The sequence below is a fragment of the Saccopteryx leptura genome, chromosome 4 (assembly GCF_036850995.1).
Source record: "Saccopteryx leptura isolate mSacLep1 chromosome 4, mSacLep1_pri_phased_curated, whole genome shotgun sequence".
Lineage (NCBI taxonomy): Eukaryota > Metazoa > Chordata > Mammalia > Chiroptera > Emballonuridae > Saccopteryx > Saccopteryx leptura.
The window spans coordinates 136,483,212-136,501,050 of record NC_089506.1 but is presented as its reverse complement, the minus strand read 5'-3'; positions in this window follow the sequence as shown (position 1 = coordinate 136,501,050).

Genomic DNA, 17,839 nt, shown 5'->3' with positions numbered 1-17,839 from the left:
ATTCATTTGAAGTGATACTGTGTAGTTTGTTGTTTAAAAAAAGAGGACTCACAGGGTAAGTGAAGGGAAGGTGCAGACGAATGTTTGCTGAGGACCTGATATATGCCAAACTCTTTCCACAATTTATCTCATTTATTCCTCTTAACAAACTAAGAGGGAAATATTCTCAACGTATAGATAGGGAAACTGAGGCTATGAGTGGTTAAATAACTTGACCAAATCCACAGAACTCATTTTGAAAGGAGCCATAACTTCCATCTGGGTCTACCTCTAAAATTTATGTTATTTCTGTTGTACTGTGCTGCCTTTTATAGAACCTGAAACTTCATGTAAGGAGGGCCAGCGAGGGAATGCATTTGGAGGGTAGCATATATTGTTTGAAGTGGATTTGCAAATCTAGTTAGTAAATCTATGTGTGGCAAATTGGGCCTGTTCTTGAATCTTCTGTGGACCAGTCTGCATCCTATAACTGGGAGAGTGTCTGGAAAGTGTTTCATCTTGGTAGCTACAAAAAAGAGTTGGAAACCTTTGCTTTGGGTACAATAAAATCTACAGTGTACTTAATAGTGACCTTTTCAGTTGTGGTATTAATGTTTTAGCCAAAGCTCTGTTCATTGCCAGGAACAGAAAGCCACTCAAGGGGAGTTTATTGTAAGGTTAAAATGGGCCATCTTCTAGACATCTTAGGAAAAAAATAATCAATGTACATAGTAGACTTGATTAAGAACTAGACGTAGAACCTAGCGTCTCCCCTGCCACTTCATGATTTACTGTTTTTGCTTCTCTCTGCACATCTACGCCAATCTCCAGCATTCTCTCTCTGCTCATTAGCATTGTCATAGTTGAAAATGGCCACCATAGATTCCCAAATTCTCATGGTCACTGATCGCTACCTGAGGACACTCTTGAGTCTCTTTAATTTCAAGAGAAGAGCTGATTCCTCACTGGCACTGGGCACCCTTGGCCAGCATCGCCAGGGAGGGAGGCGTGAGCATGAGGGCTGTAGCTGTCTGTTTAGTAGGGTTAGAGGTCCGGCAGTTCTTAGAGAAAGGGGCTCAGCGTGATGCAGGCATTCCCAATACATCTCCAACCATCAACGAAAAGCATTTGGAGGAGACTTTACAGTTTTGGAGTGTTTTCCTATAGTTTTCTTTGATTTTAAAATATTTATCCCCATTTTACACTTAAGGGAACTATGACGAACTGTTTGAGTGATTTGTTGATGGTCCTTTGGCAAAGTCCTGGAGCACCCAGTGCTAGAGACCAGAGCCTCGTTCTTTCCACCCTATTAGCCTACCTCTTTGTCCATGGAAATTGATGCAGTTTTTGGAAGAAAGTTGTGGTAGTGGTATTAAATCTACAGTTTAATTAACAATTAGCATTCATGAATAAATTTACCAATTTGAAACTATAGTGGGGTTTGGCTTCCTTTCATGGTACATTTTTGTGTTGCACCTAAAGATTAGTATTACACTCCATTGGAAGCTTGCGAATACATTTCTTATACTGGTGTAGCACAAACTTGTAGGAATTATGTATACCATGAAAAGAATAAGGTGAATAATTGTTTGGGATATACAGTAATTGTAGTTCAGTTTTGTATAGGTAATAGAATATGCCTTTACAATGTCATATGACAGTTTGGGAGCTGGAGCATTTTATCAAAGTGCAGGCTCTATGAAATAGGAATGTCTCGAAGGAGCATTTTAAAAATGAGTGGAGAACTGACTCTTTAGTCAGGTCTGCAACCGGGCACACTTGTACCAGTTTTTTTTTTTTTCCCCAAGTGACTCCTGAATAAAAATTGAGAAAAGACTGAATAAAAATGTTTGGAGTCTTCCTCTTTGCCCAGAGATAATACCATTTCCCTGTGCTAAATGCTGTTAATTTTTTCAAAAGGTAAAGAAATAATAACATTTTAAGAATGAAAGGAATTTATTTCTGTCCTCAAGATAATAACAGTCTAGCATAATGGACAAATTGAAAAGCATCAAAATATAAAATATTTTTTTATTTCATTCCTAATGGACAAATCTACTGGCAGTGACCACCATGGCAAGAAATGGATGGTAATTTTTCATGCAAGAGCATTACAAATAAATTCCTGTAGTGCTTTAAATGTCTGGGAAAGTCTCTATAAATGGACCTTAAATGGTTACACAGCTAACATTCAGATATCAAAGAATTCAGCAAAATAGAAGCTGTTTAAATATTAAACATCGAATTTTTCTTCTTTCAAAAGACTAATAACTTAGCAATAAAAATTGTCTTTGAATCTTGCCCTCACAAGGTCCCAGTCAGGCAGTGGATTTTAAATAAAAATTTTCAAGCAGTTTCTATTTAAGCAAAATTAACAGCTGAACAAAGAGGAGTGAATTGGTAGCCTGCCTCAAACTCACCTTGACCAGACAACAGTCTACCCCCTTTGCCGCACCAGCTCCTCCTCTGTGGAGCTGCCTGCAAAGCAAAAGCGCCCAAGATCGATGCTGTCAGGGAAATGCATCCGCTCAGAGGCAAGGCACTAATCAAGTTCTCTACAGCTGCTGACCTGGCCCTCATCGCTAAGAGAAACATGCAGCCATGAAGGAGAGCAGATGGTGGGCAAGGAGTCAGAGGAAAGGAAAACAATAAAGGAGGAATAATACCTGGGCTTGAAAACAATGGGACACCCCAACAGTAAAATTCCCTTGGCCTGTAGTGATTAGAACAATTTCACTAAGATGTTCTCAAAGAGACTCGCCCACGTGGAGAGAGAAACAAAGCTGTTCCTGAGGAAGAACCACAGCCTGAGTATCAGTTCCCAGATGGCAGCTCAATGAACCAGAGGGAAGGTAGGGCCCAGTCAAAGGTAGCAGAAGGAGTCCTACCTGGGAGAAGTGAAGAGATGGAGAACATCAACACATTTTCTTTCCATACCTGTGACCCTCTGAGAAATACTGATTCTGTTTGGTTCTCAAGAAAACATTCATAGAGAAAAAATAAAAACATCTTGAATCTTTTCTTTTTTGTGTGTGTGTGACAGAGACAGACAGAGTCAGAGAGAGGGACAGACAGACAGGAAGGGAGAGAGATGAGAAGCATCAACTCTTCATTGCGGCTCCTTACGGTACTTGTTTATTGATTGCTTTCTCATATGTGCCTTGACTGTGGGGCTACAGCAGACTGAGTAACCCCTTGCTGGAGCCAGCGACCTTGGGCTCAAGCTGACGAGCCTTGCTCAAACCAGATGAACCTGCGCTCAAGCTGGCGGCCTCAGGGTCTTGAACCTGGGTCCTCCGTATCCCAGTCCGACGCTCTATCCACTGCGCCACCACCTGGTCAGGCACATCATTGAATTGTGAAGCTGACAGACAATAACTTAAGGCTTTTTAGTTCAACCACCTTATAGGCCAAAAACAAACAAACAAACAAAAAGGAAGTTTAGGAAGACTCAGGAACTCCCTAAAGTTACATACAGGTCAGGGAAGAGAGTTAGAAAGAACCAAAGTTAAGTTCTCCTAGATCTCAGGACAGTGCTTTTTGAGTTCCAGTAAATTCTCTACATTTCTGAAACATTTTTAGCTATGGGCTCATAGTGGAATGCTTCATTTCAATAAGTAGTATAAAAATGAAACACAATGAGATAGTTTATACTAAAACTGGTTTTTAAAAATAATGACTTCTATAAGAAATAAGACTCTTATCAATCTATGAAGTACATTTTGGTTTTGCAAATGGTGAGGCAGTTGTGTCCCTGTTGGATGTCAGAGTTCATTTTCCATATATTGTCCCCAAATGTATAGATGTTATGCAGCGTAGATTGACATTTGAACTAGTAAATTTCTACAGTGAAAACAAGGGATCCAGAGAATCTGAGTAGCATAGTAGGTACTACCACCATTCCTAGAGCACTTACTTTTTATTTATTTATTTTTATTTTTTTGACAGAGTCAGAGAGAAGGACAGATGGGGACAGACAGACAGGAAGGGAGAGAGACGAGAAGAATCAATTCTTCATTGCAGCTCCTTAGTTGTTCATTGATTGCTTTCTCATATGTGCCTTGACTAGGGGCAACAGCAGAGTGAGTGACCCATTGCTCAAGCCAGCAACCATGGGCTTAGGCCAACGACCTTCAGCTTTAAGCCAGCGACCTTTGGGCTCAAGCCAGCGACTCTGGGGTTATGTCTATGATGACCCCGCGCTCAAGCTGGTGAGCCCATGCTCAAGCCTGCGACCTTGGGGTTTTGAATCTGGGCCCTCCGCATCCCAATCGGACACTCCATCCACTGCCCCACTGCCTAGTCAGGCCAGAGCACTCACTTTATTCCCCTCACTTATATGATTAATGCATACAAAAACTATAAGAAATGTAAGGAGTCTGACCAGTGGTGGTGCAGTGGATCAAGCGTCAACCTGGAATGCTGAGGTCGCTGGTTCAAAACCCTGGGCTGCTTGCCCAGTCAAGGCACATATGCGAGTTGATGCTTCCTGCTGCTCCCCCCTTCTCTCTCTCTCTCTCTCTGTCTCTTTTCTCTAAAATAAATAAATAAACAATAATTACAAAAATGTTGAAAAAAGAAAAGAAATATAAAGAATCATTTAACTAGAGTAGTTTGCATATTAAAAACCTCTGCTCTGGAAGTCTTTAAGACATGTGTCTCATACTTATATGTATATAGAAAAGAATAAGTGGATTGTTATAGAAGCAACTTTCTTTCTTTCTTTCTTTCTTTCTTTCTTTCTTTCTTTCTTTCTTTCTTTCTTTCTTTCTTTCTCTCTCTTTCTCCTTTCCTTCCTTCCTTCCTTCCTTCCTTCCTTCCTTCCTTCCTTCCTTCCTTCCTTCCTTCCTTCCTTCTTTTTTCCTTTCCTTCTTTCCTTTCTTTTTCTTCTTGACAGAGAAAGAGACAGAAACGTGAGCTGCTCCTGTATGTGCCCTGACCTGGTAATCAAACTAGCAACCTCTGAACACCGGGATGCCGCTCCAACCAACTGGCCAGGGCTTAATTCTTATTGAGTTTTAGAGAGACAGAGAGAGAAAGGGAGTGTGAGGAGAGGTGGAAGGAAAACATTTGTTGTTTCACTCATTTGTGCATTTTTTGGTTGCTTCCCATGTGTGCCCTGACCCGGGATCCAACACATAAAATTGTTTCAGGATGATGCTTTTATCTGAGCTAACCAGCCAGGGCCTACCTCTTTTTTTGACATGTCAAAGATCTTATTTAATTAATCAATTAATAAGGAAACCACTAAGACATTACAATGAATTCAAAGGAGACCTGACAATACCACACACATATGGTTAAATAAGGTATGTTGAAATGAATTTTAAAATAGATGCAAAAATAAGAGAAGTGTGCTAATATCCACAGACAAATGATTGACTACATTTCACCAGAGACATTTGGACTTTTGTCATCAAGAAATACATTTTTATGTATTTTCTACAAGTAACAGAACTGGGAAACAGCTCAAAGATGATGGAAGATCCCATTGCTTGGAAAAGCTAGAATATGCTGACATATATGACTTGTTTTCACTGAAGACACCCTGTCATCTTTTGGTTCATTAAAATTCACATATTTTCCTACAACTCACATTTTATAGATTAAAGAAACTCAATATAGAGCTGTAATAGCCTAACCCAGATCCCTTGGTGATAGAGTGTGAATGGGAACCAAGATCTGTGGGATTCCAGCTCACTGCTCTTAACTTAATAGGCAGTAGTTCTTGACTCGGAGTGGTTGTGCATCTCAGGGGATGTGCTGGGAATGCCTGGAGACATTTTTGGTGTCACAATTAGGGGATGCTCACGGCTTTAATGAGTAGAAGCTAGGGATGCTGCTGCACATTGTACAATGCACAAGAAAGTCCTCCACAACAACAAATAAACCACCTTTTTTTGAAAAGTATCTGCTTTAAAAGGTGATATTTCAGTCCTGGCTGGTTTGCTCAGTGGTAGAACATCAGCCCGGCATGTGGATGTCCCAGGTTCGATTCCCAGCCAGGACACAAGGAGAAGTGCCCATGTGCTTCTCCACCCTCCCCCTCTTCCTCTTTTCTATCTCTCTCTTCCCCTCCTGCAGCCAAGGCTTCATTGGAGCAAAGTTGGCCCGGGTGCTGAGGATGGCTCCATGGACTCCACCTCAGGCGCTAGATTGACTCTGATTGCAGAGGAGAAATGCCCCAGATGAGCTGAGCATCGCCACCCTGGTGGGCATACCGGGTGGATCCCAGTTGGGCACATACAGGAGTCTGTCTGTCTGCCTCCCCCCACCCCCTTCACACTTCAGAAAAATACAAAAAAAAAAAAAAAAAAAGGTGATATTTCCTTTGAACCTATGTAGGTTATAAATGACTAACAAGCTATATGCCAAGGCAAAAACACACTTTTCAGAGGATTGTCTGCTTAAGAATCTTCTATGAGCATGTAAATAGTAAAGAATTGAAAGGGCTAAGAGATACTGGTAAGATTCAATGATAACTTGTCCTTTGCAGAGGATAAACATTGACTAATAACATCACAGTTGTATTTATTCAACTTTCCCACAGGCGCCACTTGAAACTCACCTGTATTTGGAAATAAAGGTAAATGAGGAGTATATATTTCAGTATTAGATGCAAAATAAGTTAGGTTCTGGCAAACACTTAAATTTTCTTCAAACATCTACTGTGCACTATATGTGATGCTAGGTGCAAGAAATATATGAAGATAGAAGTTTATGAGGCAGTGGGAAGATTAGCATGAGTATAAAAGATGATACTGAAGCATGATCATTCCAGGGTTCTAAGGGAAGGAAAGCAAGTGTAAGATCACAAAGAGAAGCGAGGGAGGCAACTTACACTCAGGTTGATGCTGGGGAATGGACTGGGAGAATGGGAATAGAGAGATGGGAATCCTGGGTAGATGAATTTGAACTGTTCAGGGACAAGAACATGGGAGAGGTCTGTGTGTCCAGGGAAGATAAGCAAAAGGGCCGAAGGGCAAGGAGGTTCATGGAAGATGATGGACAAGGGAGATGGGGCTCTGTGCTGTTTCCAGTTTTTCAGACTTTTTTTTTGCTACAATAAATAAAGTGACTATGTTTATAGCACAAATCTTTTTTGAACATATTTAAATTTTTTTTTCTTGGATAAAGACTTAGAAGTGAATTTGCTTGATCATAAAGTGTGTGTGTGTATATGTATTATCTTTATTAAAAATAGCATACAATATTTCAGAGTGGTTGTACTATTCTATTCTCTCACCAGCAATGATGAGATTTCCTGTTCCACATTCTTGCCAATATTGAATGTTGTCAATGTTTTAAAGTGTAAGTCATTTTAATGGATTCATAATGGTATATCAGTGATTTTAATTTGCATTTTCCTGATGATTAGTGATATTGAACATATTTTAATGTATTTATTGGCTATTTATAAGTTTCCTTTGTGATGTTTCCAAGTCTTTTGCTCATTTTTAAAGGGTTTAGTTATCATTTTATTTCTAAATTATTTATGTGCTTTGAATACAAGTTTTTTGTTTTGTTTTGTTTTGTTTTGTTTTCAGTGAAAGGAAGGGAGGCAGAGAAATAGACTCCTGCATGAGCCCTGGCCAGGTTCCACCCAGCATGCTCACTAGGGGGCGATGCTCTACTCACCTAGGGCATTGCTCAGTTGCTCAGCATCTGAGCTCTTCTTAGCCCTAAAGCAGAAGCCATGGAGCCATCTCCAGAGATAGATAGATAGATAGATAGATAGATAGATAGATAGATAGATAGATAGATGATAGATAGATAGATAGATAGATAGATAGATAGATAGATAGATAGATAGATAGAGAAGCAAGAGGGGGAGGGGTGGAGAAGCAGATGAGTGCCTCTCCTGTGTGCCCTGACTGATAATTGAACCCATGACATCCATATGCCGGGCCAACATTCTACCACTGAGCCAACTAGCCAGGGCTAAATATAAGTTTTTTGCCAAATATTTATTATGGATATTTTCTCCCACTTTGTAGACTGCCTATTTATTTTCTTAACAATATCTTTTGATAAGCAAAGATTTATTTACTTTGATAAACCCAGTTTATCAATATTTCCCTTTAATTTTATTTTCTCTGTCCAATCTAAGAGGTCTTTGTCTACCCCTCGTCATGAAGATTTCCCCTATATGTTCTTCTCAATGCTTTTAAGTTTTAGCTTTTGTATTTAAGTTTATGGTGCATCTCAAATTAATTTTTTGAATATGATATGAAATAAGAGTCATTTCACTTTTCTGCACATATGAGTATCCATTTATCCCAGAGTCATTTACTGAACATAACCGTCTTTTCAACCCCATTGAATTTCTTTGGCACCTGTGTTGTAACTCTTTTGACCCTATAAATGTGATTCTATTTTTGGACTTCTTTATTGTGTTCCATTAATTTATCTGACTGTTTTTTGTCAATACTATTCTATTTTGACTACCATAGTTTTATAATAAGTCTTGAAATCAGGTGCTGGCTGGTTTTCTCAGTGGACAGAGCATCAGCCCAGTGTGCAGATGTTCCAAGTTCCATCCCTGGTCAGGGCACACAGAAGAAGCGACCATCTCTTTCCCTACCTCTCTCCCCTTCTCCCCCCTTCCCCTCTCACAGACAGTGGCTTAGTTGGTTCAAGCGTTGTCCTGGGCGCTGATAATAAGCCAGTTGGTCCAGTGTTGGCCTCAGCACTGAGGATGGCTCGGCTGATTTGAGCATCTGCCTCAGGCAGGGCTGATGGGTGGATCCTGGGAGAAGCGCATGCTCAGCAGTCTGTATCACTACCTCCCTTCCTCTCAAGGAAAAAAAGAAATCAGGTAGCTTAAGTTTTCCAAATTTGTTCTTTTTAAAAAATTGTTTTGGCTAGTATAGGTCCTTTGTTTTTTCACTTATATTTTAGAATCATCTTGTCAATTTCTACAAAAAGGTCTTTGGGGATTTTGTTTGGATTGGCATTGAATTTATAGGTCACTCTGGGGAAAACTGACATCTTTTCAGTGTTAAGTATATCGGTCCTTATATAAGTTTATCTCTATTTAAGTCTTTTGATTTTCAAACCTCTCAGCAATATTGTATAATTGTTAAGTACAGAAGTCTTATATTTCTTTTAGTAATTATCCTTAAATATTCAAAAAAAGTTTTGGGTGCTATTATAAACTTTATTTTTCAATCACATTTTTTTAATGAAAAATCTTTATTGTTTTCTCTGTGTGGAAAATATAAAGCTATAGACAAGAAAGTATCAGCTTTAACAATACCATCCAAAGATAATTATTATTAGCACATTGATACATCGCCAATAGGCTTGTTTATATGCATACCTACATACACATATTTAAAAAATATAAATGGTAAGTCTGTCCTTTAAATTTAAAATTAAAATTAAATCTAACCAATACCTGTATTAACCAAAAACCATTAAAAGACAATGCAACCCTAGACTTACATAGGGTTCTCCCCCCCCCACACACACACACACATACACACACCTTCATTTTTTTTTAATGTCTTGGTATGAAGGGTTATCTTATTAAAATTTTTCAACACATTCAGTTTTTGGAAATCAGAACACAATTTTCTCATAGAAGCAATGTTTAACTGATAAGTTATCAATTCAGTTAAAAAACAAAACAAAAAATCCCCTTCAAGGGAGCATGATCCCCATATCTTTATTCCCTGTAAGTTTGACTCTCTTAAACCCTAAGGAGAGAGACACAGGATGGAGCTGGTAAGCCTTAGCAAGGGCAGGACATTGGAGTCATACAGGGAGTCCCATACCAACACTGACTCCGGGTGGAGAAGCCTTAGCAAGGGCAGGACATTGGAGTCATACAGGGAGTCCCATACCAACACTGACTCCGGGTGGAGAAGCCTTAGCAAGGGCAGGACATTGGAGTCGTACAGGGAGTCCCATACCAACACTGACTCCGGGTGGAGAAGCCTTAGCAAGGGCAGGACATTGGAGTCGTACAGGGAGTCCCATACCAACACTGACTCCGGGTGGAGAAGCCTTAGCAAGGGCAGGACATTGGAGTCGTACAGGGAGTCCCATACCAACACTGACTCCAGGGTTGCTATGTGTAAGCTTCAGAAATCATGAACTCTGGCAGTAGGAGAGCTAACTAGTAGCAGCAGGTAATCTGTCAATCATTCCCTGAGTCAGAAAATCAGGAGGTCCAATCTCAGGGTCATTGTATTGTCCGAGAAATATGACCCAGCAACTAAAAGGTAATCTCAAAGTAATTGAAATATTTGCCTCTCTCAAACACTGTGCTGTCAATACATAGTTCACAGAACCATTTTGTTTAAATAATTTTGCTTTCCCATTGGCTTCATCCTATAGCTTTTCTAGAATTCCCTTCTTCAAACTCTATAAAACTATTTTCTGGCCAAATCCCACACACTTATTTTTCCCCTTCTCCCACTCCGTTTCTCCCAATTTTGCATTCCATAGTCCAAAGAAGCATCCTGGCAATGGTAGAACCCTCTCTGAGAACATGCCTCATGTAAGGTTCTAAGTCAGGAAGAGCCTCTGTAATGGGGATGTCCTGGGGGCTAGGACACCCAGAAAAATGGATTTATATTCTCGCATGTAAAGATAACAGATACAGAAGAGGCACTCTAAAAGAGGTTATTTTCAGGATCTTTTCACCCTACTTCCTTTAAGTCTCCACTCCATCATTAAACTAGCCAACAACTGGCTCAGCCTCGTGCTGCAGGAGGCCTGGCTCTGGAGGCCTGAGTAGCCGCAGGTCAGCGGGGACCGCTCTGGCAGTGCAGAGAGGGAGCTGGCACAGGGCTGTCCACGCTGTTCCGCTCGTTTGTCTGATACCTGTTTTTAGTTGCACTTCCTTTTCATCATGGTCTCTCCATATCTGACCTGAACAGCACCATTCTTCTGGTTTGTTAGTTCATTTTAATGATAACAGTATATTACCATTAAAGTGGCTTCTCAGGTCCCAGTATATTGCAGAGAGCAGATTGTTAATTAATGGTAATGTTTTCTGAATTTGGAAGTAATTCCTAAAGTAAATGTTATTAGTTACCTTGAAATTATAAAAAACGTCATCAGTATATAAAATCAGCACATAATTAGTAAGCTGCCCTCTAAGAAGCAGATCATACTCCGTCCAAAACAAACAGCTTTGCTGACGAGGCACTGACATAGTTAAGAAAACCCATGAATCATGAGGGGCCAGGAAAATGGTGCTGCCCAGCTCACATTCAGAAGCAGCATAATTTATGAAGCACTGAGGACAGTGGGAGGTAGGCTGTCAGAATTGCTAAGTTCTCTGTGGAGTTATTACATTCCCTTTGAAAGATTTGATGTCATTGAAACGAAATAATCTAGGGAAACTTGGAGGGTCTATGCAATTGGGAAAAATGCAAAGATACTTGAAAATGAAGCCAGATTTCTTCAGCCCTTTTCCCACTGGAAATCAGGCCCAAGGTCTTATAAAAACAGACTTTCTTTTCAAGCATCAGGAGGAAATACTGCAAGAAGGATGCCCAAGAAACTTTCAAATCCACCAAGACCAGACTGAGCAGAGCTATGCAGAAATTGTATTGACTTTGCCTTTAAGATATATGTTTTCTTTATCCTTCAGCACATTCTTTTCAATTATTTGAGATAATATATTGCCTATGGGCTTAAGGAAAAGAGGGAAGGTAAAAATTAACAATGTATGTTGATTACTTGAGCAAACTTATTATTAGTTATTATGTTTATTATTCCTTTTTATAAGTAATAATTTCTAATATTTACTATGGGTGTTTACCAAGTGCTGAAGCCAGAGTTGAGCATTTTGCATGAGTTATTTTATTTAATCCTGCCATCAGTATAAGCACCACCTTCAAGTTAGAGATGGGAAAACTAAGGCTTAGAAAGGCCAAGCAACTTGCTCACAATCATACAGTTTATCAAAGGTGGAGCCTATATCCCAATCCTTTAGCTTTTATAAAGGTATCAAGTTTTAATCTAATAAAAAGATTAAAATGACTAAATCTACTTGACATTTTAGAATGGAATATGATTCACCTTGAAGAAAAGCACTCTGGATTTTGGCATAGCAAGCTGGCTATTTCTTTCTGTCAAGTCATTTTTAAAAACTCCTGTCTCGTCCATAATGGCCCTGTGGCGTGTACTCTCTGAATATAGATGAAATCACTCCCCTGTTAATGCCTCAGTGGAATGATCTCTTAACAAGAGAAGTTTACTCAACTTTGGGAAGTGGTATTTGCAAACTACTTCAGAATCATCTCATACGTTCAGGCCCTTTTTCTCCCTACCTGTTCATGGACTCAGCTTGTCATTAGGATCTCATAAAGAGATTTCTTTTAATGGGTTATATTATTTTCCTTCAAGCAGTTATTTATTTCCTTGGAGATCCTTTGTACCACGCTCTGTTTTCATGGGGGTAGGTAGTCCTGTTTCTGAAGTATTTAGAAGAAATTTTACAATGGTTTCTATGGCGACCGAAGATGAGAACATTACTTCGAGCTATTTAAATAATGATAACTCACCAAAACAAATGAATACAATTTTGTTTACTAGCTGGCCATTTGAAAGGTCTAAGATAACTTGGTTGGCAGTTTAAAGAAACCTTTTACTCCTCCCTTCTTTGCATCAGATAGCTGCCTGGTCAGTAGAAAACTGATTTCCAGAAACATGAATGGCCATAGTACAATTTTAGCAACAGTGTTAGCTGAACCTTTGTGGTAAACAATGCCATATCCTGGGTGCAGAGTGATTGGACTTCAAAATGAACCATCAAGCCCACAGGGCAAGAGGCCTGCTTTCCAGGCTAGGAGTTAAGCTTTGCTTTTCTGAATCAAATATCAGATATAAGCCTTTCCCATTTATGTATGATACCAGAATAAATAGAAGTCTCTCACAAGGGAAGCCGTTTGATTCAGTTCAGCTCAGCAGATGGTTATGGGGATGTAGTATCAATATATGGCATCGCAGAGAAACCTCAGGCTTCGGCCCGCCAGAGCTAGATTCCAATCCCAGCCTGTGTTGTGCAGCCCTGGGAGAACTGCTCATGTGCTTCAAGGCTCGCTCTTTGCCCCAAAATTAAAGACAATGTCTCCATTGGCATCGTGTTTTAATGATTAGAAATAATATGTATGTCATCAAGGCCCTCACTCCCAATTTTCTTATCTTGGAGAAGAAGCAAAAGCTAGAAGCAGTTAGAGGTAAATTATGTCCTTTACTTGGGTTTCTCAGAGCACAACAAAGGAAGTCCTACAACAATGTTCCCTAGAATAATGTCTCCCCAAAGTCCTATCCTTTCCTCCTCACTCTCATTCCTTCCACTTTATTAGCTCTGTTTTTCTGGCTCCCAGTCTCTCAATTCTGTATCACAAATTCTGAATCTGGCAAAAGTCTGATTCCCCTTAGGTTAGAAAATAGATCACAAAGCAAAAGCCAGATTTCTCTTTAGATTGCGGCAGGGGTGTTGCAAGGGCTATGAATACACCTCAGTGCCTGGAACCTAGCAGGTGCTCAATAAAAAGGTTCTGGATTAAGAAGCATCTACAATGTGCCAGATACTTATCTCATGAATTTGAAGGTTATGAATAGGATAAGATCTCTGCTTTAAGAAGTTCACAGTGTAGCAGTTATTCTTGAATTCAGGTGTCTGTTTTAAGCAGCTACATCATCAATAAAACAATGAACATGCACTCAGTCAATTCCATCAAATATCCTAAGCTTAATAAAACATTTACACAAAATAAATAACATATTAATATATTGGTTATATTACAGAGCACTAATTTCAAAATGACCAGGTAATATTTCTTAAAAAACAAACAAACAAGACAACCCTCCAAAAGCAAGTTATTTAAAATATGCATTTACTTGGCTATAAATGCTATCAGTGGGTTTTACATTAATTGAAGCAATATTACTGTAAATAAAATTGTGTCATTGTTTTTTTTAATCAATTATGTTAGCCATTCTTGGGTTACAGTGATAAACATGGCTATTTCATTTGTTAATTTCTTGCTTCTTTCCTCTTCTATAACTGTCACTCTATTCTAGTCTACATGGGTTGTGAAATTTAAAATCAACTGCTTATTAACTATATTTTCAGCAAATTACTTAACTTCTCTATGTTTTAGTTTTAACATCTATAAAAGGAGGTTAAATTTAACTTCATGAGACTACTGTAAGGATTAAATGAAATAACATATCTTTAACACTTAACACAGAGTCTCGCACACTGTACCAATATTTAACAAATGATTATTATTCTTGCTGTTATTATCGTTATTGTTTACTGTTGTTGTCATACCAATTTACCATGGGTTCTGGGCTCTATGAGATACAAATAGCATTTTTTTGAAATTTCATTGCCTTCAAACTTGTGCCGTCTTATCTCTCTTTCCTCTCCCTGGATGATACCTCAGACAGATTGTGTACTTTCCTGTTATTTTAGGATATTAGACAACAGTCTTGTTTTCATGATTTAAAAAATCTAGTCCAATCTAAATCAAAATTTCCATTTCCGTCCAGTTTAAAGTTTCTCCCTCTCCCCCGCTCAGACCTGGCCAGTGAGTTCACAGATCAGGAACAGTGTACGCCAGGGTGCACTGGTCTACCCTGGAAGATTTCCAGAGAAATATGTGCCTGTTGGGGACCAGAAAACCAACAAGGATTTTAGAGTTTAGATTTTTGGGGGACAGAGGTGTGGGGAATTGGCTGTAAGCTGACAGTTTGCCCAACCCCCCACCTCACTTGCCTGATTAGGTTGCAAAAGGCTGTTAAGCTGTGGTGCTGGATTGTTTACACTACCCCCCATGTTCCCCGGAAAGACTGGAGGCAAGTTTCTTCTATCCTTTGTTTGGTGTAAAGTCTAGATGATATGTATGGTGGAGGTTTTCTGCATTTGGTAAAATTCTTGGGTTGCTTTGGAAACACGATGAAAAATCTCATTGATTTGCTAATGGCCCACTTTGCCCTATAAATAAAGCAAGATGTGGTTTTGGGGCACACTTTGTTTTTGCCAGCAGCAATTTCAGGGCCCTCCCGACCCTGTATTTTTTTAATTCTGCACCATTCCCATTTGGGATCTGGAATTACTAGCTGTGCTGGTTCGCAGCATGTGCCCAGATATAAAAATAAATATAGTTCCTCTATTATACCATTTCATTATGGAAATACCACTCTTTTTGTTAATACATCATTATTAAATTTATTATTAACACATCATTATATTAATTTTAGATAAATACAACCAAATAAAATGGATAGATTTCTCAAAAAGAAGCATGATATTGAAGAATTCGATTCTGAAAGTGAGCAAAAGTTAAGTGTAAATAAAATAGGACTTGGAGGCTGATGGGCAGAATTTAATTTATAGCATTTCCCATCACTTAACACTGAACAATATGACTGGATTAGAAACCCATTCATGGAAGCTTCAAGTGATTTGGGTTTAACATTAACAGAAGAAGAACTGGCAGCTATATCCACTGATCATGGATTGATGATTAAACATAAGGAATTGTCTCTTGAAGCCTTTTGAATTTCTATAAAACAAGAATATGTGGCAATATCTAAAAAAGCTTTGAACATTTTACTACAATTTTCAACATCCTATTTATGTGAATTAGAATTTTCTACCCTCGACACAATTAAGAGTAAAAAGATAGGAATTCTTCAATGTATTGACAAAAAAATGAGAGTTGGCCTTTCAGATATATGCCCAAACATTGAAGAAATCGCTAGGACACATCAGGCTCATGTTTCTCATAAACATAAGAATGAAAAAACTTAACACATTTGCGCCAGAACCTGCCAAATTTACTAAATCTTACTAAGAATGTATCTATATATATAAAAAAAACTTTTTTTGTCATTTATTTTTTAACCCCTCTTTTTTACAAATTCTAAAAAGCACAACTCAAAAAATATAACATAAAAATGATTTTAATGTCAGAAAAAATTTAATTTTGTCATATTTATTTTTACCATAAAAGCACGCTTGGACTTTATATATATATTTTTAATATTTGACTTAATTATTGTAACATATCTCTCAGAAATTTGTATTTAGTGAGCCTACAATTATTTGTAGGATTTTATATGTGCCCCAACTTTAAAAAGTTTGAGAATCACTAGATTGGACTGTCATTGAGAGAAAAGACATAGTACTTTCTACTTTTGCACATTACCTTCCATCCCAAACTATTCCCTTTAATGACTCACTAACTTCTCTTATACAGTATGGGAGCATGATAGAATGGATAGTCAAAGAACCAGTTAGCAAGTCCTGTGTGGATGTGTTTAGCAACTGTCTTTAGAATGTATGGACTCCTATTGCCTATTGTCTTCAGCTATGGTGATTTGGCAGAAACCATGAGACAATAGGAAAAATCCCATCCAGCATCCTGTTACATTTTTATTATGCCTGAACTTTTACAACAGTCTCTTGGCTGGTTTTCCTGCCATCTACCACTCCCTATTTCATTCTAATCCATACCTAACTGCTACATGAATCTTTCTAAAAAAAAAAACACTGTTTTGTCATATTTTTCTTTTTAGTCCATCACTTGGCTTCCACAGGTTGGCTACGATTTCAACAGCTCTTTAAAAAATACAAGAAAAAGTTTAAGGTCCCTAAATTGAATAATCCAAGAAGCATAAATTATCACAGTAGTAGACTTTCTGGGAGCCCCAAAAGTTCCTGTGACATTGGTCTGCATCCAACTTCTTATTATGTCATATAAACTCCCCAGGCTTACAAACACAAACTATGCTAATTCAGTGAGGTATTTACAGTATGATCAGAGGTCCCTCAGGCACTAGAAAGTATGTCTTTAATACATATATAACTTAATCTCCATTGTTTCATCAAAATCCTCTAAAGTTTAGGAGTGACCCACTGACTGAACATAGTCCAGATCACTGAGAACTGATTTCTCCAAGAGTGACTTGACATTAAGAAAGTACAAAATAAAAATTCTAGAGAACTGGAATGTTGGAACTCAGAGAATCTCTGATTCAACTTTCCTGTTTTATAGATTGACAAAATGGTGGCTCAGAGAGGTTGTGACTTGCCCAGAGTCACCAGGTCATTCGAAGCACAACTGAATTAGTACCCAGGTCCTCAGATTCCTTGAGCCAGGCTGATTTCACCATCCCAGGTGACAGTGTGCCAGTTGGTTTCATTTTTTTGTAAACCACTGTCCCATTAGTTCTTTCTAAAATTAGTATTAAACTCTTCTCTAAAGGCATATATGGAGAAGAAAATTATTACTATTAAAAAGAATCAAAATGATCTCCCTTATATGTGGAATCTAATGAACAAAGTGAACTGAGGAACGGAATAGAGGCAGAGGCAGGGTCACAGGGAGCAGAGGGACAGCTGTCAGAGGGAAGGGGGATGAGGGGATGGGATCAGAGAAGGTGAAGGGATTAGTGAAATTAAAATTATATGTACATAACACATAGATACAGATAACAGGACAGCAAGTCCCAGAGGAAGGGGGGTAGGGAGTTAGGAGAAGGAAGACAAATGGGGCGTAATAGGGGATGTGTGGTTGAGGGGTAAGGGTGTTATATTGAGTGGGACACTTGAACCCGTATTAACACAATAAATTAAAATTAATTAAAAAAAGAATTAAAATGGATTTGCAGAAACAGAGGTTGTCTCCAAAGATGCTGATGGACATTTTTGGTAACGAATGGGAAGGCCCAGGACATACACTAGACGGAAAGGGTGAAACAAAACAAGCCAAATTGCTTTAAATATAATACTAACATAACAGGGATTTTCCATTTTCAGTGAGAATCAGGAGGAAGGTATTTTGGCAGGCGCCAAGGGCTTGGAGAAGAGAGAATAATAGTG